The following is a 26,479-nucleotide window of genomic DNA, read 5'->3' as shown; positions in this document are numbered from 1 at the left end:
TTCCCCCTACTATGCTTTGTTTTATTTGTCTGTTTATTCTGTTTTTTGAATCTCAAGGATATCAATAGTAGGATGCATGACAAACCAGACCCCACTCAGCTATTGCATGCCATTGCCTCCCAAAACAAACATTAAAAGGTAAGTAGCTTGTGATTTTTGTTTCTTCCTCTGAATCTTTTAACAATTAAACATTTTGAAGTATTGCTTGACTATAAGGACCAGTGACAGAGCCAGAGAAAGACAGAGACACCTAATGCCCAATGAAATCACCAAGTTTTCTTTTACCTGTTTGAATCAAAGATAGTCATATGCATGCCACGTGATCTTTACAGAAACAAACTCAATCATGTCTAACCAGCTGGTGTCTGATTGGAGATGAAACTTCTCAAAGAATGTGCAGGGATAGACGCTCACAAATCCCAAAAGAATTTCAAAATGTCGCTTTCTAAATTTAATAGCCAAACAAAAGTTAATAAAATACTGGTGCAGACTGTCATCTTTGTGTGGGGCTTAAAATATGAATTATTAATTTGCTATAATAAATAGCACTTTAATTGTGAAGTAATTGTTTTTTCAAAAGGTTATCTATCAGATGTAGTGGCCTTATTTTGAACACACAAGTTGATAGCATTCCTGTGATTACAGAAATGGAGCCACTACTGAACCTGATGATTTAATTGGGACCAAGAATGAAAGACTGCTAGCACTACAACTGAAATACACTGAAGCGAAACCCAACTCTACTCCTAATTAGGTGTCTGAAGAACCTGAAGACTTTTTTTGCTTCAAAAGACAGAAAAGAATTCAATACATGCAAACATATTCAGGTCCTCTCCACATGTCCCCCAAATTAATGCATCATTTGACAATGACTACAAGACTGACAAAGCACTGTGGATAGTTATATGCAAATGAGCACCACATTGTCTCCTACTTTGCTTTACAACTTTGGACTTGCGCATACACACGTGCAACCTTTCTGAATCAGGACTCTTCCAGATTGTGTATCTTTGAATAGGTACCTGCTTGCCCTCATGTAATGTGAGTGTCAAACCTGAATATAAATAATCTAATTAAAGAAGGTTACATGCATGTATCCTGAGTACACTGATGCACCACGATGCCAGTAGCATAATATAATAAAAATAGTAAAACCCAAAATATGGATTTTGGGTGCCTTTGAACACAGGCACAGGAAAGTCCATGAGCTTGTATGCAGGTATTAGGTTTATGCAACAAGTGAAAATGTATGGCTTTCAGTGTTTGGATTCCCTGACAGCCTACTCTAAAAGCATTCTTGGTATGGTACAGACCTTAATCACCAATGTGGCCAAAACTATGATTGATGCTGCCAGAAATATTGCATCTAAAGAGTTAAAAGTGTAAAGTTCCTTTGCAAACCTAGTTCAGATTGTTTTGTGATTAATGGTGGTTAATAGCAATTAATAAGATATGAAATGAGAAATCTTCCATAAAAGCTGTAAAGCCAATGGACAGAATTAGAACTTTTCCACTGTATATCATAAGCTCTGTACTGAATAAGCCCTGCCAAGGCCCTTATTCAGAAGAGTTGCACAGATTTTTCAAGTTACCATATGCTTAATTGCTCTGTTGTATCATGGCCTAATTGAGCTTCTCTTCAAGTTAGGTCAAGTGGAACACATGCGACTGTGAAACATTGCTGGAGTTATCGACTGCTGCCATGAAATCCCATGTGAGGATTTCCTTTCACTAGAGTGCCAGCAAATATAGCTTAACCCCCTCTCTCTGCAAACAGTAGGTCCTGGTGGGCAGTAAATAGGGAAAGGCTCCTTAGTATAGTCCTGCTTCTTCCTGATCACTTAGGGGTAATTTGCATCCCAGGGAGGGTTGGAGCTGACTATGACTTTTCCTTGGATGGATGTTCACCTGGAAGACTCCATAATTCCACTATACAAAGCCTGTCCAAATTGAGATGGTCTACCTGGCTAGTATGTTTATGACCCACCAGTTTCTGTTGCCCATGGTGCACTCCATGCACAATGGAGTGATGTGGCTAGCATCATGTCAGACTATCTTTGATTTCTCAGCCCCAACAACCTGGTACCTATTTGCAGCTGTTGTAACTGGGTGCTGACGATAGCACCAGTCCAGAACATGAATCAAATTTATGTCTCTGGAACTGCAGCAAGATGCCTTCCATACTCTGTCCCTAGACCTCGATCCCACATACAAAGGCAAGGGACAAATTAGTTCTAGTGCTAAATGATGGTTTAAGAAATTCCCTGTGGAAGGCAGACAAAAAGAAGAATGAGCAAACCAAACTAAGTACCCCCTGCCCCCAAATCACAGTATTGTGACTTCTTAGTGGTAGAAAGAGCAATTGCATTTATTACAATTATGCCTAAAAATGCAACAGAATAGATTTCCCTTGTGCTAGATACAGTAGCAGGCTCTCTGTGGGCACATCTACACATGCAATTAATGTGCCAGAATTTTCTGCTCAGAGGCAGGAGCATTAAACTGCAACCCTGTAAGCTCATGAACATGCATCTGTCAGGTGCAAATTTGTTCCCAATGGGAACAGTTCAGTCCAGGGACCCTTCTATCCTGCTTTTCCTACCCCCATCCCCGCAGTAACTATGGGAGCTCCAGGTTCTTCCAGGAACAGGGGCTGATCCCAATCTTCAGAGGGTGGGGGAGAGCTGTCTCAGCCATGTGGTGATTGGGTTGGGACCTGATCTCCATGTGCCTGGGATGCAGCAGTACTGGCTGCCATCTCTCTTGGTCATATGGAGATTGGGATGGGTCCTGATCCCCATGTGGTGGGAAGACAGCTGCCCCTGCAGCCAGCACAGGTACCCCCTGTATTAGGGCTTATCCAGGCAGCAGCAGGCCCCTGCTAACTAACAGAGACGTTAGTAATGCTGGGGGGGGGGGGCAGACTTTCCCCAGTGAGGCCCCAATTTAGTACCTTCCCATCATTTCAACAGTTTTTGCTTTGGCTAATACTGCAGCTGCTTCAACAAGGGAGAGCCCAGTTGACACTGACTTCAAGCCATAATCCTCTAACCCATGTATGGGGTCACTGGTATTCTTAGATTTAGAAAGCTAAACAATATGCACTGTCACACTCCACTGCTGCCCAAAATAAACTCCTGCAGTGTGCATGTACTACCACTGGCTTAGAAAAACAACCATGGGCTACATTACTTTTGTTGTGCCACTTGAGGTTAACATGTTGCAACCAGATGTTTAGAAGTATTTGGGCTCTAAAGATGCAGGTAGACATGTCATTAGATTTCCAAAAGTGTGTGAGCACCTAACTCCACTTGATTTTAATGAGAATGGAAGAATTTTGAAAATCCAGTCTGTTGCTTCCCAGGAGCCTGGATCTGAGACATTGCAGTGAAGATCCCTGAACTCTGCTAGCCCACTGATCACTACCCTTTGCTCCTCATCCATGTGGGCACTAATGACATGGCTCGGAGCGGTCCCAGCCAGGTAATGAAGCACTACAGGGATTTGGGTGCGGGGCTTAAAGGGCTGGGGGTGCAGGTGGTGTTCTCATTGATCCTCCCAGTCTCAGGCTAAGGGCTGAGGAGAGAGAGGAGGATCCAGGTAGTGAACCAAAGACTGAGGTGCTGGTGTCATCGGGAAGGCTTCGGCTTCCATGACCGCAGTTCACTCTTTGGTGAGAGAGGCAGTGAGCTGCTGGGAAGGGACGGCCTCCCCCTCTCCCCACTGGGGGGGAGGCTCTTCTCAGCTAGACTGGCTGACTTGCTCCACCAGGGTTTAAACTAAGCCTGCTGGAGGATGAGGGGACTACCATCACTGCTCGCCCACTGAGCAACCCTTGCAAAGCCAGAAGACCAAGGCACTTAAGGGAGCCCACCCCTGCCCCAGCCCTGGAATGGACTGTACGCAAGGCAAGGGCCCCCAAGGGGACACTTGCATGCCTATACACACATGCCAGGAGCTTGGGGAACAAACAGGAGGAACCTGTCCTGCTAAACGCAAATAACTATGATGGCATAGGGATAACGGAGACCTGGTGCGACTCCACCTATGATTGTACCACAGGTATACATGGATATACCCTGTATAGGAGGGATTGAGTGGACAAAAGGGGCGGTGGTGTAGCTTTCTATGTCAAGGAAAGCTATGCATCCCTGCAAGCTGACATTGGCACCCATGGTGGACTTGAGAGCCTCTGGGTTAAAATACGTGGGGAACACAGCACAGGGGATACTATGGTGGGAGTCTACTACAGACCCCCTACCCAGGGTCAAGACCTTGACCATGAGTTTGCCAGATAATTGGCTGAGGCCGCGCACTCCTGGTGTATGGTTGTCATGGGAGACTATAACTACTCAGACATCTCATGGGAGCAGCGCTCAGCCAAATCTGAGCAGTCACAAAGCTTTCTCTTGTTCGTGGATGACCTCTATCTGACGCAGGAAGTCTATGGGCCGATGAGAGGTAAAGTGCTGCTCAACCTGGTACTAGCAAACAAGGATGACCTAATCAGTGACCTAATGATTGAAGGGAAGCTGGGTGACAGTGACCACGAGCTGATCACTTTCACTATCCACTGTAAAGCTGGCAAGTCAGTCAGTAATACAGAAGTCCTTGACTTCAGGAAAGCTGACTTCGACAAGCTCAGGAGCCTTGTTAGTGAGGCCCTAAAGGGACACAGCTCAAAGGGGAGGGAAGTTCAGGACGAGTGGTTGCTCCTCAAGGGAGCGATCCTGGATGTGCAAGCAAAGTCTATCCCATCTCGGAGGAAAGGCAGCAAAAGGGCACAGCAGCCCCCTTGGCTCTCCAGGGAACTAGCGGACCTCCTGCATCTTAAAAGGAAGACCTACAAAGGATGGAAGACTGGAACCACCACCAAGGAGGAATACTTTGCTCTGGTCCAGACCTGCAGAGAGCAAACCAGGAAAGCCAAGGCTGTGACAGAACTCCAGCTAGCTACAAATATTAAGGACAATAAAAAGTCCTTTTTTAGGTATGTGGGGAGCCGGAGAAAAAGCAAGGGCAACATTGAACCCCTGCTAAACCAAATGGGACAATTGACAACCAATGCCCAGGAAAAGGCAAACTTCCTAAATGGGTACTTTGCATCAGTTTTTCACCAGTTCCATGGGATGCCCCTGCCCACTGCAGGACGGGGAGGCCTGGGTGAGGAAGATTCCTTACCATCCATCACAGCTGATCTCGTGAAGGAACACCTTGACAGGCTGGATACCTTCAAGTCAGCCGGCCCTGATGGTTTACACCCCAGGGTACTCAAAGAGCTGGCAAGCATCATAGCTCAGCACCTGGCACGGATCTTTGAGAACTCCTGGTGCTCTGGTGAAGTGCCCGATGATTGGAAGAAGGCCAATGTGGTGCCTATCTTCAAAAAAGGGAGGAAAGTAGATCCGGCAAACTACAGAGCCATCAGCCTGACCTCTGTCCTGGGGAAGGTCTTGGAAAAGATTATCAAAGAAGCCATCCTATACAGGCTAGCTGACGGTAATATCCTGAGGGACACTCAGCATGGGTTTGTTGCAGGTAGGTCGTGCCTGACCAATCTCATTTCCTTTTATGACCAGGTGACCTATCACCTGTACAAGGGGGAAGAGATTGATGTCATATATCTTGACTTTAAAAAACCCTTTGATCTGGTATCCCATGGTCACCTCTTGGCAAAAGTAGCTAACTGCGGCCTCAACCTCACCACAATCTTCTGGGTGGGGAACTGGCTCTGCGGTAGGACCCAAAGGGTGGTGGTTGATGGAAGTCAATTGTTATGGTGCCCTGTGACCAGTGGGATCCCTCAAGCCTCTATCCTAGGGCCTTTACTTTTTAACATCTTCATCAATAATGTAGACATTGATGTCAGAAGCAGGCTGGCCAAGTTCACTGATGACACCAAACTCTGGGGTAAAGCATCCATACCTGAGGACAGGAGGGTGATCCAGGCAGATCTTGACAGGCTCATGAAATGCGTGGATGAGAACCGGTGGTGTTTAACACCGAAAAATGCAAGGTTCTCCACCTTGGGAGGAAAAACCCGTGGCATGCTTATAGGCTCAGCAGTGGTTAACACTATAGACAAAAGGGACTTGGGGGTCATGATTGACCACAAGATGAACATGAGCCGTCAATGTGATGCTGCAGCTAGTAAAGCGAGCAAAACACTGGCTTGCATCCATAGATGCTTCTCAAGTAAATCCCAGGACGTCATTCTACCATTGTACTTGGCCTTAGTGAGGCTGTAGCTGGAGTACAGCGTCCAGTTTTGGGCTCTACAATTAAAAAGAGGATGTGGAGATGCTTGAGAGAGTGCAGAGGAGAGCCATGCACATGATCAGAGGTCAGGATAACAGACCTTATGACGAGAGGCTGAGAGCTATGGGACTCTTCAGCCAGGAAAAGCACCGCCTCAGAGGTGATCTGGTGGCCACCTATAAGTTTATTAGGGGTGCTCATCTGGATCTGGGGGAACGTCTGTTCACCAAAGCGCCCCAAGGGATGACAAGATTAAATGGTTACAAACTCCTCTGTGACCGTTTCAGGCTGGACATAAGGAAGAACTTCTTTACTGTCCGAGCCCCCAAGGTTTGGAATAGACTGCCACCAGAAGTGGTTCAAGCACCCACTTTGAATGCCTTCAAGACACTTTTGGATGTTTATCTTGCTGGGATCCTATGATCCCTGCTGACTTCTTGTCCCTGGCCAGGGGGCTGTACTACATGGCCCTCTGGGGTCCCTTCCAGCCCGAATGTCTATGAAAACTATGAAATGAAATCTTTAAGGTTCAAAAATGCTCCTGAGTGTTTCTGAAAATCTTAATCACTACACAATTCAGGGATTGCAAACTCAACAAATGTGGTACATTTATGTATTCACCAGTATCAAGTGACTCATGCATCAAAAAACAAAGAATAGTTTGTACAAACCTCTGGGAATTTGAAAGCCTTCAGTCCAAGGCTATAAATGACTGGACAGAAAAAAAACCCAACTATGAGCAGCCAATGTATAGACTTGAAATGGGTCTTTTCACCTTTCAGTACATTTCTCAGATGAAAGGTTTAATAAAAAAGAATAAAGGTCCAGACACACCTTACGGAGAAGGATAGGGAGAATGGAGGGACTGAAAAATCAAATATCAAAGCAGAAATTATCTGTGAGGAGCTCCAACAGGCAGACACTACCCATGTAGTGGTTATATTAATGTAACCAGCTGTGAGGGGAAAATGCACTAAAAGGGGAAGAAATGCACCTGGAAGTGTCAGTTAAATGAAAATTGTATCCTATTAGTGAAAATACAAGACTGTCTCTAGAGCGTGAATCAAGAATACTTTTAAGTAACACATTCCCAAGATGTCCTTTACCCTGTAAAGTGCCTTGTCTATCCATATAAATCTAAGGACAATGATGATGTCAAATTCAGCTGTGTTAAAACTCACTACCAGGGTATCCAAATTCTTTGCTATATAACCCTCTCATTGAGTCAACCTTTAAAAAGCACTATATTACAATATGTAGGTGATAGAGTTACACAAAAGACTCATTGTTTTTCATTGAATAAGACATTTTCAGGTACTAATGATATATCACTTAAGGCATACTGTGAAGTGAAATGGTACATTAGCTATACAGTCTGATCCTCTGTTCCTGTTGGCAGGTCCTAAATGAGCAAAACTTTCATTCTTAAATATACAAGAGATCAGTAAATACAGCAAATCATAAATAATTCATGTGGTCTCATTTGCTTCCCAAATATAAATGGGAAAGACTGACAATCTCTAGCCAGCAGAACCTAAGAACAAGAGCTGTATGAGAGTGACAGAGTGGTCACATTGAGTGGGAAGGCCTCAGTGTCTCCTGCATGCATGGCTAATTGTAACAATCAGGCCAACAGATCTGCCCAGTCATGATCTCAGCTGTAGGAAGTAGGTAAAAGTTTATATCCTATAACAAGAAATGGTAAAGGGGCAAGAAAAGGTGTCAGAAGCACTGAGTTAGCCCAACCATAAAGTGCTATTGAGGCAGCCTATGGACTGTTTGAACATGGCTCAAACAGTGGAAGAGGATCAGTGGTGAATGAAATTATGAGAAGGGGGCAGGGTTTACTCCACCCATCTCTCTTCTTTCTGGAACTTTATGACGAAAACTTTGGCAGGCAAGATGGTGGAAATATTTCAAATAAGTGACCATGTCAATACAGAGAACATAAGAACATGAGAAGTGCCATTCAGAGCCAGAGTTCAGGTCTGTTTAGTCCAGTATCTTGTCTCCAACAGTGGCAAGTAGGAAGGCATCAGTAATTTACAGCCCATGGGCTGGATTCAACCCATGAAGATCAGGACCAGGGAGACACAGAAGACAGGTAGCATGCAGCTGTGTGGTGCCACCTGCCCCATCCCCTCCATAGCATCCCCACCTCTGAAGCTCTCTTTGCTGCTCTCTTGTGCCTGCACCTGCCTGTCTGCAGAGAGGCCTGAATCAGCAGCAAGTGTAGTGCAGACAGCTAAGGGATTTTTGCGAGGCAGAGAAGTGTGGCTCCGGGGCAGGACTAGGGGATGTAGCTTGTAAGCTCTGGTCTATGAAAGCAGAAAGTTGCTGACCCCTACTTTAGAGGAAAAGTATAAGAGTATAGGAACAGGACATCTCCCATCAAACCCTCCCTGCCTCCCCCTTACCACCATTCATAGTGTTAAGGATGTCCTGAGCAACAGGTTACACCCATGACTGTTGTGTTCAACAGCCGTTAATGGACTCATCCTCCATAACTTTGCTTTTTGTTTTTGAGCCTCAGTCATCAAGTCATCTAGAGGAACATATGGCTGAGGATGCTGGATTATTGCCATTGGACCAGTGAGATCCCAGTCATGTATGCTAACATTTGTTCTTCCTTTTTCGGACATTTTCCTTTCCACCCCCACTCTCTTTCCCTCTTTCCCCTTCCCCCATTCTTTTCCCTTTTTCCATCTGTCTCTCATTGTCTCTCTTTTGGTGGTCCTGCAGATTCTGAGACCAGCTATGCCACACAGCACTGACACAGCATGATGAGACAGCCACCCTAAGAAGTGCCAATGTAGGGAAGGACCTTACCAGACAATGCAGATGGCATCTACAACCAGGAAAGTAAGGCAGGAACCACTGACAGCTGTCAGCCAATATACCAGCCAAGACCACCTGTTCAAGACTGACAAAGCTGTCACATACACTTAGAATGTCAACAGAAACTGCATTTCCCTCACCTTTACAATGCTATCTCTTCTCCTTTTTCTGGCTGCCTGTTTTAACAAGACCGGGAGAAAGTAACCATACAAAGTGGTCCACTCAAAATTCTACACGATTAATCCTTCCTTTCCCCCTATGAAAGTTTATGTGGGAGAATAACAGAATGGCTGGTATCTCTGCTCTGAAAAGGAAAGATTTTAAATGATCTGAATAAGCGTATTTTGTACAACTGAATTCCAATTTCAAACTTTTATTTTGTTTTCAACACTTTTTTTGTCTTAGGGCCTTGTTACACCTTACGCTGTGAGCCGCACAAATATGGATTGGTATTAGTGCTAGCTTGGAGTTTGGAGCAGTCACACCCTTTTAGTCTAGAAACCTTCTCTCACTGTCCCTCACCTGCACAGCTGTGACTTGCCATTAGAGCTAAGGACAGACATTACACATAAACTGGTTTAAGTGATCAGAAACTGGCTTAAACCTGTAACAGAACCGACGTTCAGTGCACATAAACAAGTTTGAGAATGCCTGAAACTGGTTTGAGATAAACCTGGTTAAATGTAGTATCAGGCTTAACCGATTTGGCTCAAACCAGTTTATGTAATGTCTGTCCCAGACCCCTTCCTGGTTTAAGTTAAATCAGAGTCTCCCAGCATCCTGGCATGCTCTCTGGATTAGGCTGTGCTCTCTGCTCCAGAGAGCAGGGCTGGCCCCTCCCTTCTGCTCCCTCGCTGGAGCTCAAGAGACTGTTGGCTGCTTCCCTGCTCCCCTCACCACTCCCTGCTAAGCAGAAATCCCCCCCACCCCTCTGCCTTGATGAAGAGGTGTCTGTGTATTAGCTAGTAGACCACATGCTGGCTATGGTCCGTGCTGAATCAACAGGTATAAAAAACTAGCTTGTAATGTCCCTCTGTTGTTTTCTTAACTGGATGATAAACAGTGTTATCAATTCCCTGGTGGGCTAATCACAGCATCATGCTGGAGCCTGGCCATGCCCCCCTCAGCTGCATGCTGTGGAAGGAAGGGAGGGCTGCTCTAACATCCCCTGGCTTCTAGCCTCAGCCACTGCAGGCATGTGCCTGCATTTCTGGGATGTCTGGTTAAAAAACTGATTTAGCCTAGCCAGGTTAGACTAACCTGCAAAGACTGAATCAATTCAGACTCAGGCTTTTTGAATGTCTGTCCCTAGCCTAGAGACCTTGTGAGCGGGGGCAGGACTAGGGGCTGTAGCTGTGAGCTGCCACTAGAGGGCTAGTGAGCTAGGACAGGCATCTATCCCTGCTGTATGGGAGGTGGTGTGAGAGATCCTGAGATACTGGACAGCTTCAACTTGGGTGGCACTTCTGTGGGGAGTGGCTACACCTTAATGGAACAGGAGCTGGGTAGTGCAGATCAGAGATAATCCTGCCCTGGAGTAGCGTAACTTTGAGCCACATAACAAGTGCTTAAAATCACTTTAAGAGTGTGAATGCATGGACAAAGTCCAGGGGTTAAGAGCTCCAGGAGCCACCCAAATTACCATGTAACAAGGCCCTTATATGCCCTAATCAATGCACTCCTAAACCTTGCTTATGGGGTGCAAACCTTCAAGCCATGGTTAAGTCCTTAGCACTGCACTAATAAATGTTGACATCTCTGATGTTTGGGGCAAAATGAATACAATGGCCCTCACTTTATTTTTGCAAGCACAGAATTATTTCAAAATTAAAAGGAAAAAAGAAACCACAGATAAGATCAGCATTAGTGCAAACAAATAAAGCCATTTTTGTATACTCTCTTGTTCGTATTGAGATAAATCCATCTATTACGCAATAAACTGACCAGCATCATACATCAAAGTAAATGCATCTTAAGCTTTCATTTCATTTTCTTAGCTTTTAGTTATTCAGTGCATTGACCTTTTAAAATCAAAGATAATTTTTATTTCTAGAACACCAATATATCCCTAAATTCTGTAGCCACAAATATTTCCCCCTATCCATAATTTTTGAGCATTCACAACAGGGGATGATATTATTTTCTTGTGGGCAAACCTTTTAAAAAGTACTTCAGGACTGTGAATGATTGCAGGACATGGCCACATAAGTTCAAAATACTGTAGTAAACACATGAGCCAAATTCCCTGGTAGCCTACTTTATTAATTTTAATGTAGTAGTTTGTGTAGTCCATTTAAAATATTAGATTATTTAAAATATAATCCCACATGAAGTGAGATCAGCATACAAGACAAATTTTATTTGAACAATCATGGATATTTACCTTCTCTATGTTTATTTAGCATAAAAATGTGTTGTTATGCCTAAAATATGCAGAAGAGACACATATCTGACCCAGTTCACATATTTCTCCTCATGATATGGCTTCAGATAGACAATGTAGAATAAAAAGAAACTAGATGAACAAGTCAGTTGCACTATTTAAATATCAGGGTAAATTAAATGAACATAACTACAGGTCTTTCAAACCACAGAGTTGGAAAAGGACTGCATGACCTATCTGCAGAACAGGCAATCCATGAATAGGAATACCTTCCATATCCTTTAGCATCACAAAACATTGAGTACTTAAGCTGAAGCAATTGTAGATTCAGTATAAATGACTGGCATCTAACATTGAACAGCCGTCACAATGGTATTAGTTTAAAATATTAGTAAAATACAATAAAATCTAATAAATGACATGCCGATGAATTATCCCAAAATGAAACAGGTTCAAATGAAAAGTTGAAACAAGTTGGCATTTCCAATTTATAAAGAACACAAGTAAAGAACAACATTGGTTGGTGAACAGGGCAAAGCTTGTTTTACTATTGAAGTAAATTAGATTTAAAGCATTGTTCAGTTTTTCATTTAAAACCAGGGAATGCTAACTAAACTAACAACCTTTTTTTTAGAGATATTTAATTGTACTCCAAATGGTCAAATAATTAAGGACTTAATGTCGTAATACAGTTTATTTTCAACTTAAACCAGGAACCTATTATCTGTTCACTCACAAAGAAAATAGAAGAGACAAAAGCACTCTGGCAGATCTGCTGTACACTAGAAACCGCAGTGCTTACACTAGTTGGTATCTTAATTACAAGAGATATCATTAGCTTTGTACACTGGGACACTCTTCTTTTATTGCTGCTGTAATTTTATTTGCCAGGCACTGACTTTCGTTGTAGGATAAACTGCTGTGTACTTTAAAATTTTGGGTTTAGCAACTTCAGTGATTTAATTCATTAAATCTTGCTCTCTTTTTCCCTATATATGAAATTAAAAGTAGAACAGGCTCACCTTGATTTTTGGTTTGATTCTGCTGAGGTCAATCATAGCTGAGACAGGGATATGTCACTCAGGGTAAGTCATGTTCTCAGGGGAACATGCTGGTGTTTTCTGACAAGACTGATCTGTTTCTTCAGCTCTATTTTTAAGGCTCTACATTTGGAACTTATAAAGCAGGGTAGGCGGGAGTGCCCCTCTCTGTCCACGGCATGTTGCATAACACTGAAGTATAAAAGGATCAGTTATACTGGTGTGCTAATTGCCTGCAAGCAATGTAATTGCTCTTTTTTTCTCCCCAGCATCTTTTAGAAGACTGCACAAGGAAAGGAGCTGGGGCAATACCACATGTGAGCAATAGGAAGATTGTCATTCACACCAGAGACAGCATATATTTTCAAAGGTGCTACCTAGTATCTGTCTTTACTTGATTGAGATGGCAATCTCCAAAGGCAGGCTATGGCATGCAGTCTTAGTAAAGAGGAGACAGTGTTGATAGGCCATCTCTTCTACTTTTGGCTAAAAGAGGCACACAGGTAAGAGGGACCTTTAGTAACATGGTTTTCTTTATATTTGTACTAGAAGAGATCAGAAAGGAAGCTTACTTTCAACGAACAAATAATCTGTCCATCCACAAAAGGCTTCTGCCAGTAGAAAAACTTCGCTTTGGGTCCATGTTCACACTTGAGACCAGAACTGGATGTGTAGGCTTCAGTCTGTGGACCTAGTATAAATCTAATTTATGATAATATGATCTTAAGCTTGCATTTTAGCATGGGAAAGTAGAATATGAATCTTTTTAATCAAGGCCACTAACATTAGACTAGGCCAAGTGCAAATAATTGCTTTTCGTAAAGTATTAGTTAAAAGTAACAGCTAAGTTTTTGTCTTCTGATAGAAAGAAATATAGTAGTCAGCTGGAATCCTATTGAAATAATATTTTGGGGGGGTAAATATGATAAGGCAGTAATATACAATCACTTATTGTCAGCCTAGACAATTTCCAAGGGCCCTATACCAAGCTAAAGAACTGGCAAAAGCAGGAAAGCCCAAACACCTATTTCTGGGTGACTGCAGAACGAATCTTTGCAGATATAACAACTAGCCTCATCAGCAAAGGAAAGAAAGCAAGTAACATGTCCAGCAAAAGACATGAAAGATGACATTATAAAGGGGTAGATAACTCAAAAACATTATATTATAATTATATTATAATTTCAGTTTGAAAATATTAGTAGTAGGGATTGGATATGGTTTTGGAGTTCCTTGTAAAAAACAAAACAGTCTTATCACTGATAACAATAATCCAAGGTGATAAGGGAGCAGGACCATGGAAAGCAGTATTCCATGATGGTGAGCAGTAGTGTAACGAAGGGTGAGCAAGAGGGGCACATGCCCCAGGCACCAATTAAGAGAGGGGTGCCCAAACAGGTGCAGCTATGGTGCTACTCTGGTAGTTACTGGGTCTGGCTGTGTGGAGGCTCTAGGGTCTTGGCAGCTGAAGGGAAGAAGCAAGGGATGAAGATGGGGCTGCCCCCTGTCTGCCACCAATTTAGGGGTTTTCTGTCATTGCTCAACATGGCAACACCTGCAAAGTGGGGAGGGTAGGAAAGAGGTTGAACTCCTTGGCTGCAGGAGCTACTTCACCAGTAGCTTCCAGTACTGGGGAATACAGGCTACCTTCTGCAATACCTTCCAGCTGTGATGGGGTGCCCATTACCCTGGCACCCCATCACAGCTGGAGCCCCCAGTTTCTGGGACCTGAGATCCTGGACATCAGCCAGAGCTGCATAGGGCACAATGCCTCTGGGTATGCCTCTGGCCTTGTCCCTCCTCCACACCCCTGATACTGCCCAGGGTACCAAAAAGACCTGCTATACCTCTGGTGGTGAGGGAGGAGGATAAGAAATCCTTGCTCCCAAAATTGTAACTTTCACTACGACATAAGAGAACTGGTTCAGACCCGTTCAAAAGTTTTGGTGAAACAAATAAATCTGAATAAAATGAATTAGAGAATATTCATTAGAATATTAGAATAAGCTATGTATAGATAGAGGGATTAGCCTGCAAGAAGAGTTGGAGATCTATACAAATGCTGCCTCCATCCTGAGTCTCCCCAGCTGTTACAGATGAGAGTTTGTATTATGCTATTGCGGGTAGCTAGACAGGCACTGAAATAAGAGTTTGTTCTTATGCTTTTGGGGTGTGACAGTAAAATTCAGGCTACAGAATTGTCTCTTGCCTCTTTTCTGGCGGGGCGGGGGGTGATAATTAAGAGAACTGTACCTATAACTTAATTCTGTGTCAAATTTGAAAACAATATCCTAATCATAGGCAGGCTGTAGTCTTGTCCAGTGCTGGATTCAGACACAAGGTAAACAAGCCATAGTTTAGGGCCTCAAATTATGACAGGCCTCTAAGCCAACCCCTGGGCTGCAAAGGGTCAGCTGCTGAACTGGAAGTGACCGCGGACTGGCAAACCATGGTTGAGGTTTGACCTACCCCCTGCCCGGGGGGTGGAAGTAACTTTACCTGTGTTCTGGCCGGAAATTCTGGCCGTGGGCCTCCGTGCAGTGGTCCTTAGTTTGCCGGGCCATGGCCACTTCTGGTCCACAGTTTGCCAGGCCGCATCATGGAAAGGTTGGAAACCCTTAGCTAAGGGCCCCATCCTGTCATAATCCAGCCCAGGTCTTGTCTCACTAGAGGCTTAATGGTCCCTGAGTTTATGGAAGGCTCACAGCATTTTATTTTTGGCTCATTTTTAAAAGTGATCCACCATCAGAGGGAATACCTTGTGCCATAAAACATTTGTGTTTTCAGCTACATTTTACACAGAATTAGATAAAAAATTTAGTTATCAATCTTGGGCATTAAAGGTAACATTTATTTATTGGCTTATTTGGTTTCTTTTTCTCCCCCATAAGGAACAAGGCAAGGCTAGGCTTTATTATAAATATATATTAGAGTTGGAAGGGACCTTGGGTGGTCCTCTAGTGCAACCCCCTGCTCAAAGCAGGACCATCCCCAACTAGATCATCCCAACCAAAGCTTTGTCTAGCTGGGTCTTAAAACACTTCAAGGTTGGAGAGTCCACCACCTCCCTGGGTAACCTGTTCCAGTGTTTTACTACCCTCCTTGTGAGAGAGTTTTTCCTAATACCTAACCTGAACTTCCCTTGCTGCCACTTGAGACCATTTGCTATTTGTTATGCCATGTGCCACCACTGAGAACCGTCTAGCTCCATCCTCTTTGTAACCATCCTTCAGGTAGTTGAAAGCTGCTATGAAAACCCCCCTCAATCTTCTCTTCTCCAAATTAAATAAGCTCAGTTCCCTCAGCCTCTCTTCATAAGTCATGTGTTCCAGCCCACTAACCATTTCCCAATAATCTGGGACCTTCCCTGATTGTCATGACTTTTTAAAGGTAATGGCTAGCAGCTCTGCCTGCAATCACATCAGCTTTAGATGTACCCTCAGGTGCATCATATCGGGCCCCATGGACTTGTACACATCCAGCTTTTCTAAATAGTCTCTAAGCTGTTCTTTTGCCACTGTTGACTGCTCATCTCCTCTCCAAACTGTGCTGCCACATGCAGTAGTCTGGGACCTGACCTTGCCTGTGAAGACTGAAGTTAAAAAGGCATGGAGTACTCAGCCTTTTCCACTTCATCTGTGCTATGATATTAAGGAGGGAAAAATATTTTCATATGCTTTTTTATAGAAATGTTGAACTCCCTGAATTAAAATAAAGGATGAATTTGTTATGGAGGAGCCACTGAAGGAAAAGCATGTATAGCCTCATAATGGGAATTTTCAAGTGAGCCTATGGGAGCAAGATGCTTTAATCAAATTGGTTTTTAATGGCATGTAAGTTTTTGAACCCTCCTTGAAAGTATCATCCCCTGAAAGTAAGGCTCCTCAGTGGTATCTGGACCTTGATTCTGCCTTAATGCTGGGGTTAGCATTTCACACACACATTTTTAAATATAAATGGAGAAAATTGCACTATCTGGTTACCAACTTATTCTAATGTATTTCACTTCAGGATAAATAGGAATAAATTGCAGTGCACTTTTAAAGTGAACGAAGGAAAGATAAGTTAGTGAATAATGTGCTGTAATTTTCTCTATTCTTAAAAAAAGCCCATGTGTTTACAGCAGAATCCCGCATTATCATAGGATCAAGGTTGAAAAGTTTAGCACTCAAAGAATCAAAAGTTCCTAGAATGTAATGTCTGTTATACTATAGCTTTGTCCATAATGCACATCTCACACACCTTATGACTAATGTAGCAGATCTCAATCCATTATGGTTTACAAAGGGGTAGGCAACTTCTATCACCTGTGAGCCCAAATGACCCACCCTGGGTCAGAGGCAGATGAGCAGGTGGGAAGGCAGGTGCTAGGACTCTGTTAACATCACCATTTGCCCCAATGGTGGCACAAGGAGAGAGTCTGAAGAAGGCATCCTCTGCCACTGAAGCCCCATGTCTGTGGGCTGGATCCAAAGGCTCCATGGGCTGGATCTGGCTTATGGGTTATAGATTGCCCAACCTCTGGCTTATACTGAACAAGGAAAGAAACAATAGGAGGAAAAAAGTGATTGGATTCTCCTTCTTCATCCTTCATTATATCAAATGTCACAGTGGTATCCCATCTGGCTTTTTAGTGACTGCCTCCTTGTTTCACTTCCTAGATTGAGCTTCAGTCATGGATCAACTCTCTCACTTACCAGCATAGCCACTTTGCCCAAACTTGTCATCACTGAACTTAGTTTCCTTTTCAATCTCTCAATAGACCATTTCCTCTCTGACCTTGATCTTTTATGCTTTTGCACTTGGTATTTTATAAACCTCCAATTCATCACTGTCCATTACCTCTCTGCTCCTTCCAGGCCAATTTTTCCTACTTTCTCCTCTACTGACATAGTTTTCTTTGTCTTTCCTTTCTATCTATTCAATTAACTCCAGTTCTACTTTCTCCTCCATATCCGTTTTCCCTTATCCATTACCATTGCTGAACACCTATGTCAAAAGTTGTATGAATATGTGGATTTCTTCCATTACACATTTATTTTCTCCTTCTCTCATTCCATTGTTTTCCTGGTCAAGCAGCACTTCTTCTCTTGCCTTCATATGTTCATACATTAAAAGAAAACCAAAAACAAATTTTAGGCTGACTCTTTCTATGCTTATGATTAAAAATACGAAAACAGGCTACGCAGACACAAGGCAGTCATTGGTAGTTAAGTCTCAGAGTTTGTGTTTACAGAGATGCACAGGTTGTGCATATGTTCCCTAGCCTCCTTATCTTTTCCCAATGCCTTAATGTGACTGAAGCGCTTATAAAATATAGCCACAAGGATTTTTTCTTTTAAAATTCCTACCAAAGTAACACTATAAACTAAGCAATGCAAAAGGTTATTTTGCTGCTTGCTGTGCTGTTACTTTATTCCTCTGAATAGATGACACCCTTGAATTCACAACACACAGCTCTTAATTTAAGAAAAAAAGAAAAGATGACAGATACATTTACAAGGATATAACTTCTGAGGTGCAAGAACTTTTATTTCTTAAAACTTAAAATTAAGAAACACAATTTTAGAAGAAATATTTTAAAGTGTTTCTTATTTTTTTAAGAAAATAAGGTTGTGATATTTTCTGATGCAGCTTTCCAAATATATTCCTTACTTTTTCTGTCATTAACATATGCTATAAAACCATTTATTGTATATGGGCAATGCAAGTGAGCTAATGTTGCCTATGAAATCTTACCTTTGATATTTCATGACTTTTGGTAACTTTAATGGTGCAGCTTTAATGATTTGTTTACTGTGCACAATTTCTTGCATTTAAAAGAGTGGTAATTCACCTGACAAATCAGTGACTAAAGGTAGAAGATAGGCTGTTAATCTTTATATAAAATTTACCCTACAAATGTATTGGAAATTAAGGAGACCCAGGGCTAATGCAGCTGTAGTCATATACATAAAACACATTACTTTTCCCAAATCATATTAACATTTGCATTCTTGAAATAAACCCAGTCCTGTGGATAAATCTAAATTCTGGCTCTTCTAGATCTGTGCTGCTCCTGCCATGCTCCAAAAGTCGTCACATGTGTGCCAGACATGCAGGAGGCACTTCGTAGGACGGCATATTAGAACCAATTGTGCCTTATTACTGTTGTAGGGCCTTATTGCTGGCAAGAAGCAGGCTCCTATAGCTGGGATCCCCCTTTGCTGAGGGGGCTTCCAGTTGTAGGGGCTATGGGCAGCCAGGACCATGAGTCCTGGTGGGCCAGAGATTTCATGCACCCCTGAGCCTTGAGGATCATGGCAGCTGCAACCTCCAGGGCTTGAGGGTCTCATGCCGGGTCATGGTTCACGCCTGCAGCAGGGAGTTCTGTCAGCTGATGGGACTCCCAGCTGCAGAGGAGACCCTGCTATCTGTGCAAATTAAGCTCAATAGCAACCAGCTATAAAGTTACTACACATTTTTAGGTCTAACTTTATAGCTGGTTGGAGTTTTTGATCAGGTGAGAGCTACTTTGCAGGTGTAGCTGGTCGTGCAGTAATTATGCAATTAACCAGTTAATTGTGTGATACCTGTAATGTGTGTTTGTGTGTGTGTGCATGCGTGGGGGGGGGGTATATTTACATATACCAGATTCATGAAAGTTATAGAAGGGATTCAATTTACGTGACTTTGGTGTTTCCATAAATAATGCTAAATCTTATTTGAGAATTATAATGTGCAATCATGAATTTATGAAGAAACTGGCCACCTGTACTTTTTCTTATATGATAAAAGAGGGGCACTGCCCCCTGGAATGCAGGTGATGCATGAAGTAGGACTGGGAAATCAGTAGGAGTAATGAGTTATAATAAGACCTTTGTCTTTTGGATAAAATGAAAAATGAAGGTCCTGGGCATTTGTACTTATTTAAAATATCCCATGGCGCTTTTTCTAAAGTTAATCTCTGTTCCTGGCTAAATTAGATTTACCCTGTCATTTAAATTGGAGATAACATCATTCATTTCTATCTTAAATATTTATATGTAACATTAATGGTACAGAAGGGATATTGTATTTCTCCCTCAAAGTGGTTATATTTTGGTGACGGATAAATGTTCTTTAAATTATTCACTATGAAATATGCTGTAGAAATACGAAGTACTAGTTTGAACTCCTTAAGTAGCTGGCCCTAGATCAACGCCTATAACTTATTGGTGAATTGTCCAACAATTCATGTCAACCTTGTAGAAAAGGTACAACTACTTTAGATCATTAAGAAAGAAAAGCAAATACCCATATTATTTACAGAAACATTCTATCCAAGAAGATTTCTATTGTAGGTAGTATTTGGGCTGTTACAAAATGACTCAATCATTTCAGACAATCTTGGCACCCAGTTGATTTTATAACCTCAGTTATGAGTGCTCTGGGAAGGTATATCTTCACAGCTAGACAAAGAAGAATGCTTCCATCTCTTCCCAATGGTTTTCTTTTACCTTTTATGGCTTAGAGGTATAGTATTTATTGTAGTCTTCTTGTGCCAATGTAACTGTAGAAAATAACTAACTGAAAACTAGGCTAAGAAAAGCATAGCTAGTGCTACTGCAGTGAACATTGCTAAAAGCTCTAGACATGAGAGCTTAAAAATCATGATCATCATGGATTAATATCACAGCTACTGTTATTCACTCCTTTTTCTCAATGTTAAAATGTTATATTTATGTAATATGTTCTTATTATTGGCCAGGTGGTCAAAGGACAAGGACATTTGGAAGCATGGTGTAAAAACTATAATAGAGCTAGAAAAGCTGACACGGGACATTTGTGACTTGCTCAAGTTTATGTTGGATGTCTGGCATTAGAAATCAGGAGCCCAGTGTTGCTGGAAATCCAGGGTAATTGGCCCCACTTCTCTAGATACTTGACCCTTTGCTTGACTAGCACTTGTCCTAAGAAAATGTTTTTATAGTAAGTTATTTTCATTTGATTTGCACAGGGATTTTCAAAGTGACTTAAGGGTGCTAGGTGCTCCACTGCTCCAAAACATATGGCAAATAAGTGAATGTGTCCTCTGGAAAATTATGTTTTATTAAAGTTGTCACTTTATAAAGACAGAGTGGGCAAGATTTTTTTTTGGTAACAAGTTTCAGCATGTCTTTATCTGGGTTTTTTATTCTTTTCTTACCTGTATATAGTTTGTCTGACTTTCTTCTCTCTGGCTTGGTACAGAGATTCAAAAAACTCAAGGCAGAATTGATCTAAGCTTGTGGTTTTCTGTAAGTAGCATCATTTAGGTGGATAGTGAACAGAACACACATTTGCCCTTTGTTGGGGGAGGGAAGGGGGGGATAAATCTTAGACCAGGTTCTGTCATTTTTAACCAGTCTGTGTGTGCTGAACTTCTGTTCTGAGTATCGATCACCTTTGTGTGCTGAAATTTTGTTCCGTTACAGGTATACACCAGTTTCTGATCGCTTATACTGGTAAAAGTGTAATGTCTCTACTTGGCCTCTGTCTCTAATCTTATCTTCATCTTGTGATCAGCCTTTTGTCCTTCTAGTGATCACTGCTGTCCAAAACATCCCAACAATGGATACAACTAGCAATAGAAACAGAATGGAAAACACAGCTGCTATCAGTCTGTTGATGTACTTATTAAGAGGAGGAGATTGGACTGAAGAAAGGTTTATTATGGAATTAGATAAATATAACCTGTGGCTTGTTTGAGTTTGTTCTCCTTGGAAGCCAAAAAAATCCAAGAAGGAAAAAGAGGACTCTACTTTCTTTCATACGCCCATCACAGTCAAAAAGACACTACTGCTGATGTCTCTCTAATGAAATGATGACTTAATTATAGAGTTCTGATAATCATGTAGCGGTTGAGAGATAATTGCATCTATTTTTATTTTCTCTGTCAATCTAGCAGACCAAAACCCCCTAAGTTGTCCATAACCAATCAGAGTTCTTGATATAGCCACAGAATGCCTCTCTCAGAGTCACAATTTGAAGAGCTAGTTAGACAAAAAAATGATTCACACAAAAATAAAGAAAGCTAAACTGAGTCCTTAGCAGCAGCAGCAGGAGGCAGGGCTTGATCCTCCTCTTACTTGCACTAATTTTACATAGGAACATATGAATTGTAGGCTTAATCAGACCTACTGCCCCTCTGGCATGAATACATGAAAAGCCAGCAACTCACACTTCGTAAGGCAGTTCAGGAAATGTTCCAGTTGCCAACTGCATCAGGAAAAAAGAAAACAACACAAGAAAATGAACAAACAAACAAAGATGTAAATTAGTGATTGGTATTCATCTAGCATTGGCATTTATCCTGTCTAGCATTATATCCAACAGTGTTTGATTCCCAAACAGCTAGGTGAAACCATGCCACTGCATCCCCTCTGGATCTGCTCCTGTATATGCCGATCAAAAGGCCCTATTCAATTCTCTCTCATCTAAATACAGAAATTCTCTCATTGAAGTAATTATGTATTCGAGTGTCAATGGCAAAACACTATCACAAGCTGAAGATATGTCCCTTCTAAAAACACCTGTACCTCTGTCTAACACAACTGTATGTCCTTCTATTATTCTGTTGCATCTCTGTTCTTTTTTGTATCTTCCTAAGTTTTTGGCCTCAATGTTATCTTGTGACAGTGAGTTCCATAGAGCAGTTGTACATTGTGTAAAAAAATCATTTCCTTTGATGAGTGTTAAAGTTGTTAAATAGCATTGGCTACTCCCTGGGCATCAGAGTTTTTAAACTGCTGTCTACAATCACTAACATGGGGTAAAGTCTGCCTGATTTTAGCCTGTTTGGTCAGCACATTTAAGGCATATCTTTTCTGTACCCAAGAACACTCAAGGGAATGATGTGTCTAGCATCCTATCTAATGTGCGACTCCCAGCCGAAACAGCTAGGTACCCATTTACAGCTGAGTCAGATAGGGACAACCTTCGATATAACTGAGGGCATTGGCATAGTAACACATGTAAATTTATGTCATATAAAAGCTTCCCTTCACTCCTGCCCCCTTCAGAGGAATGAGCAGAGCACTTATTCCCCTGAAGCTGTAGTAAGATGATTTAACCAATCTACAGATATGGACAAATGTATACTTGTAGCAGCTTCAAAAGGGAAGGGGAAGATGCTGGTACACAACTGAGGAGCACCTCCTCCCGTCCTGAAGCTGTTACAAGTGTGTATTTGTCCATAACTTGCCACTGCCCTTTGTTTCTAGGGATGTGACCTATATGAGAAGTGATTTCAATTTTTTAAAGCCCAGGAAGATCTCCTGATAATTCAGATTACATTACCTTACTTTTATCTGCCATTATGCTACCTATTCACCGACATTGTTTAGATCTGCCTGAAATTGCATCTTCTCCATTCTTAAATAACACATGTAAATTTATGTCATATAAAAGCTTCCCTTCACTCCTGCCCCCTTCTTTTTCCAGATCACTAGCTGTAATAAACTATGCCAGTGCTAATGTAACTTCAGTTGAGATGTTCCTGATTTATTATGTAAGGGAGAGGAGAGTTGGCCCTAAAGCTTTCTTTAGTTAGAGTTATAAAAAAAAAAAAATAGGGCTGGTGTCAGCCAGACTTCAGATACAGAATGTCATTACTATTTCTTTCAATACAACAGAAAGGCCCAACAGAAAGGGAGTTATGATTCTTACAGCCCCAAATCTGTGTTATGATTGAAATTTAAATTACCGTGTTGTACAAAGAAACAGTACATGTGTAAATTTATATAATGGCTTTGGTAGTATGGGTCTGTTAATGCTAATGGGCTTTTACTTCATTGGGCTCGGGATCCATATTTATGTCCAATTGCATGCATTGGGAACTGCAGCTTCCTTAAAGTTAGGGCTGGAGCTAGATCATGCATATATTCACAACAGCAGGATATTTGATATAGCAGTCACTTGACCATTCAAAAAGATTATTAGGTTCACTGTAATATAGTTTCAATATAACATATTAACATTAGAGTGACCTGAAGTTACGCAACCCAGAAGAGAGCACACACAGGAAATGCAAAATACCAATTTGTCAGCTGTCAGTTTAAGACTAAATGTACTGTTTGCAAAATGCTCAAAGAGATGATTGCTAAGTTCTAATGTCATTCCAAATCTAAACATACAGAAATCTTAAGAAAACGAATCAGATATTTTCTCAAACGAACTTTGGAAAAGAAATTGAGAGAGGAGCTATGAAATGCTGGACAAATATTACTTCCTTAAAATGACCAAAATTTATCTCCATTTCCACTTCATTTCTTAGGTTTAATACTCTGTGATTTTTAATCTACTATTCATGCATTCTAATCATGTCAGCTGTGTAGGCGTTCAACAATTCTTTAAGAATAATATAGAATGTGAATAGTGCTATCTTCACACTCACAGCTGACTGCACTCTGTTGGCTTTCCATCAGCACCTAATTTATCAGCTCCTAATTTTCCGAGAGATAATGTTTTATGCTAGAGGAACAGCTTTTTGCAGATAACATTACACTGCTGAGGGGGGAAACATTAGAAACATCTGACCAATTGCATGTGCTCCAAGATACTCTTCCTAGGCACTGTTAATTGTCTATGTTTCACTCACCTTGTTTCTAAAGACTGTTTAATAAATGTCACCTGGAATTAATGATGATTTTTTGCAATCTCACAAAATATTCAGTTTTCAGCTAAAGACAGAAATTTCCTCACTGAAGCAATTACACATTCAAGTGTCAGTGGCAAAAGACCATTGTAAACTGAAGATAAGAAAAAGAAATGCTTAATATAATTTAAAACTATTATCAGTGTTGTAAACACACATAAAAACATATCATAAAACCATCAAAGTGACCATCATAAATGTTATATAACTGAAAAAGAATGTAGGTCAATACACCTATTTTCTACCTACACACCTTGAATATTTCTGAAAAATTGATCATCTCAGCATCCAAGCTTACCTTATATGGTAAAATGGAATTAAAATATCTGGCAGGCATATGCACATTTTCATAGCTGATATTACTCAATATTTAGAATTGATGATGAATTAAAGAAAAATAGGGCTCTTATTTTTAGATCTTCTATGTGCATTCACAATCGCTTCCTTGCTATTTTGTAAAAATTGCTATTTTTCACAAATATTAGAATGATAAACACAACTCAGGAAGCAGTTAGTTTGCATAAGCAATATTGTATGGTAGTAGATGTTGGTCCTTAAGAAAATCTTACGTATATGCCTACGGGCAGGTCCAGAATTTTGCCAAAGGGGGAGCAGGAGCAGCAACCAGCACTGCAGGGGTGTCTGCACCTCCATTCCCAGCCTCCTCCCCTCCCCACCAGCAAGGGCAGACTGCGACACAGTCTGGAGACTTTTAAAATCTCAAAGCAGATAAGAATCACCTCATCCCTTCTGTGATATGAAAAAGGTGTTGTGTGTTTATATCTTGCATATAAATTAAACATACTGAGTTAATGAAATTAACTTTGAAAATCAAAATAGCACAACACCTAAGATAACTTCTAACTCATAAAGCTAAACCATTCTTGACTATATTCATGTGTTTATACGTTATGTCCCTAGTCACTGCTCTTCTGTTTTGCATCTTTTAGACCAAGGGTCAGCAATCTATAGTCGATGGGCCAGATCTGGCCTGCAGGTCCATTTTATCTGGCCCATGGAACCAGGAGGCTTCTGCAGCATTTTGACAATACAGAGAAGCAGTGGTAGTGACACTGCTGGGGGGTGATAATTGTGGCTTGGGTTGGAAGTGGCCTGCACTTAGAGCTGAGCTCTGTTAAAGCAGGCTTCTGCCAAAAAAACCCCATTGTTGGCTCCTGTTTTACACCAGGCATGACAAAGCTATGGCATGCATGTTACTAGTGGCATCGGCAGCCTGTGGCAGATCAGGCTTTGCAGCAGAAGATAGGGCAGGAAGCAATGTAGCAAAGCTGGCAGTCGAAGGGGATTAGAGTGGCACTCAGGGAGGCTGCAGGTCTGATTTGTGGCATGCCTGCCAAAAAGATTGGCCTTTACTGTTTTAGCCTTCTAGAGCAGAGATTGCCTTTTATTTATACCTCAACCATGCTGAGGTAAGAGGTCTACAACCCTACAACCTTACTGGAGTTCTTGGATGCTACTGTAATATAACTGTTTGCTATTATTACTATTAAGACAGACTTTCATTTAATGACTGTGCTAACAAGTGAAATGGAGTTGATTTAGTATGCTATTGAACAGCTAGATTTGTCACTGTTTCAACAGTACAACAGTATTTCTAAAATATAGTGCTGTTTTAAATGTTTTAGAGGAATGTGAAAACGATCTTTGTCCTTGACTCTTAAGAAGTCATAGGTGTCCTTTTTAAGTTGCTCAGAACTTAAAAAACTTCCTCTAACTTCCCTCAACTTCTACACAAGACAACAAGACATCTGGCATCTTCACTGGCACCTCAGGCCATTCCAGCTGAGCTGTCAGCATGCTTATACTAGGCTGCAGGGTCAGGCTTCATGTTGCCTGCACTCTTTCTGGCTTCATCACGCTTGCATTTTTGGCTGCAAAATGGCCCAGCTTCAACAACAATCATGGTTACTTTCAGGCAAAAAAACAGCTTGGGGAGGAGAAAGAGGAGGAGAAGGAGCTACCCCCTATATTATATTTAAATTCACTGAGAACCTCTATTGGTTCTAGGCCCTCCACAGCCTGAGGAAGTAAAATCCCACATCTTCCACCCTCCAGGAGAGTACCCTAATCATATGCTGAAGTTAGGCCGCTGGCCAGAGAGAAAACAATAAGTAGTAGCATTGCTTAGTGATTAGGATACCCAACTGGGAAGACTGGGGTTCTGGACCCTGCTTCCAAGATAATTGTTTTATTTGTAATGCTTCTATGAACAAGAACCAGAACCTGTAACTTTCTCAGCTGAGTGTCCGAACTCCTAGGCTACACAGCCAAGTTCTGTTACTC

The 26,479-nt window shown here is 41.7% G+C and overlaps 1 protein-coding gene and 1 long non-coding RNA gene across 2 annotated transcripts in view; one reads left to right on the top strand and one right to left on the bottom strand.

Annotated features, from left to right (window-relative positions):
• Window positions 1–751, top strand: part of LOC109283150 (uncharacterized) — a 125,974-nt gene extending 125,223 nt beyond the window's left edge. The window contains exons 2-3 of the long non-coding RNA XR_002090227.2: window positions 58–138; window positions 646–751. This is a non-coding gene — a long non-coding RNA (uncharacterized LOC109283150). The remainder of the gene's footprint in view (window positions 1–57; window positions 139–645) is intronic.
• MAGI2 (membrane associated guanylate kinase, WW and PDZ domain containing 2) overlaps window positions 1–26,479 on the bottom strand; it is a 1,249,850-nt gene that overhangs the window by 719,087 nt on the left and 504,284 nt on the right. The gene's annotated exons all lie outside the window — the stretch shown is intronic.

Source organism: Alligator mississippiensis, chromosome 4 (genome assembly GCF_030867095.1).
Source record: "Alligator mississippiensis isolate rAllMis1 chromosome 4, rAllMis1, whole genome shotgun sequence".
In the NCBI taxonomy this organism is placed as follows: Eukaryota; Metazoa; Chordata; order Crocodylia; family Alligatoridae; genus Alligator; species Alligator mississippiensis.
Note: the sequence above shows the minus strand (reverse complement) of the source record. Positions and strands in the feature narration are given on the sequence as shown.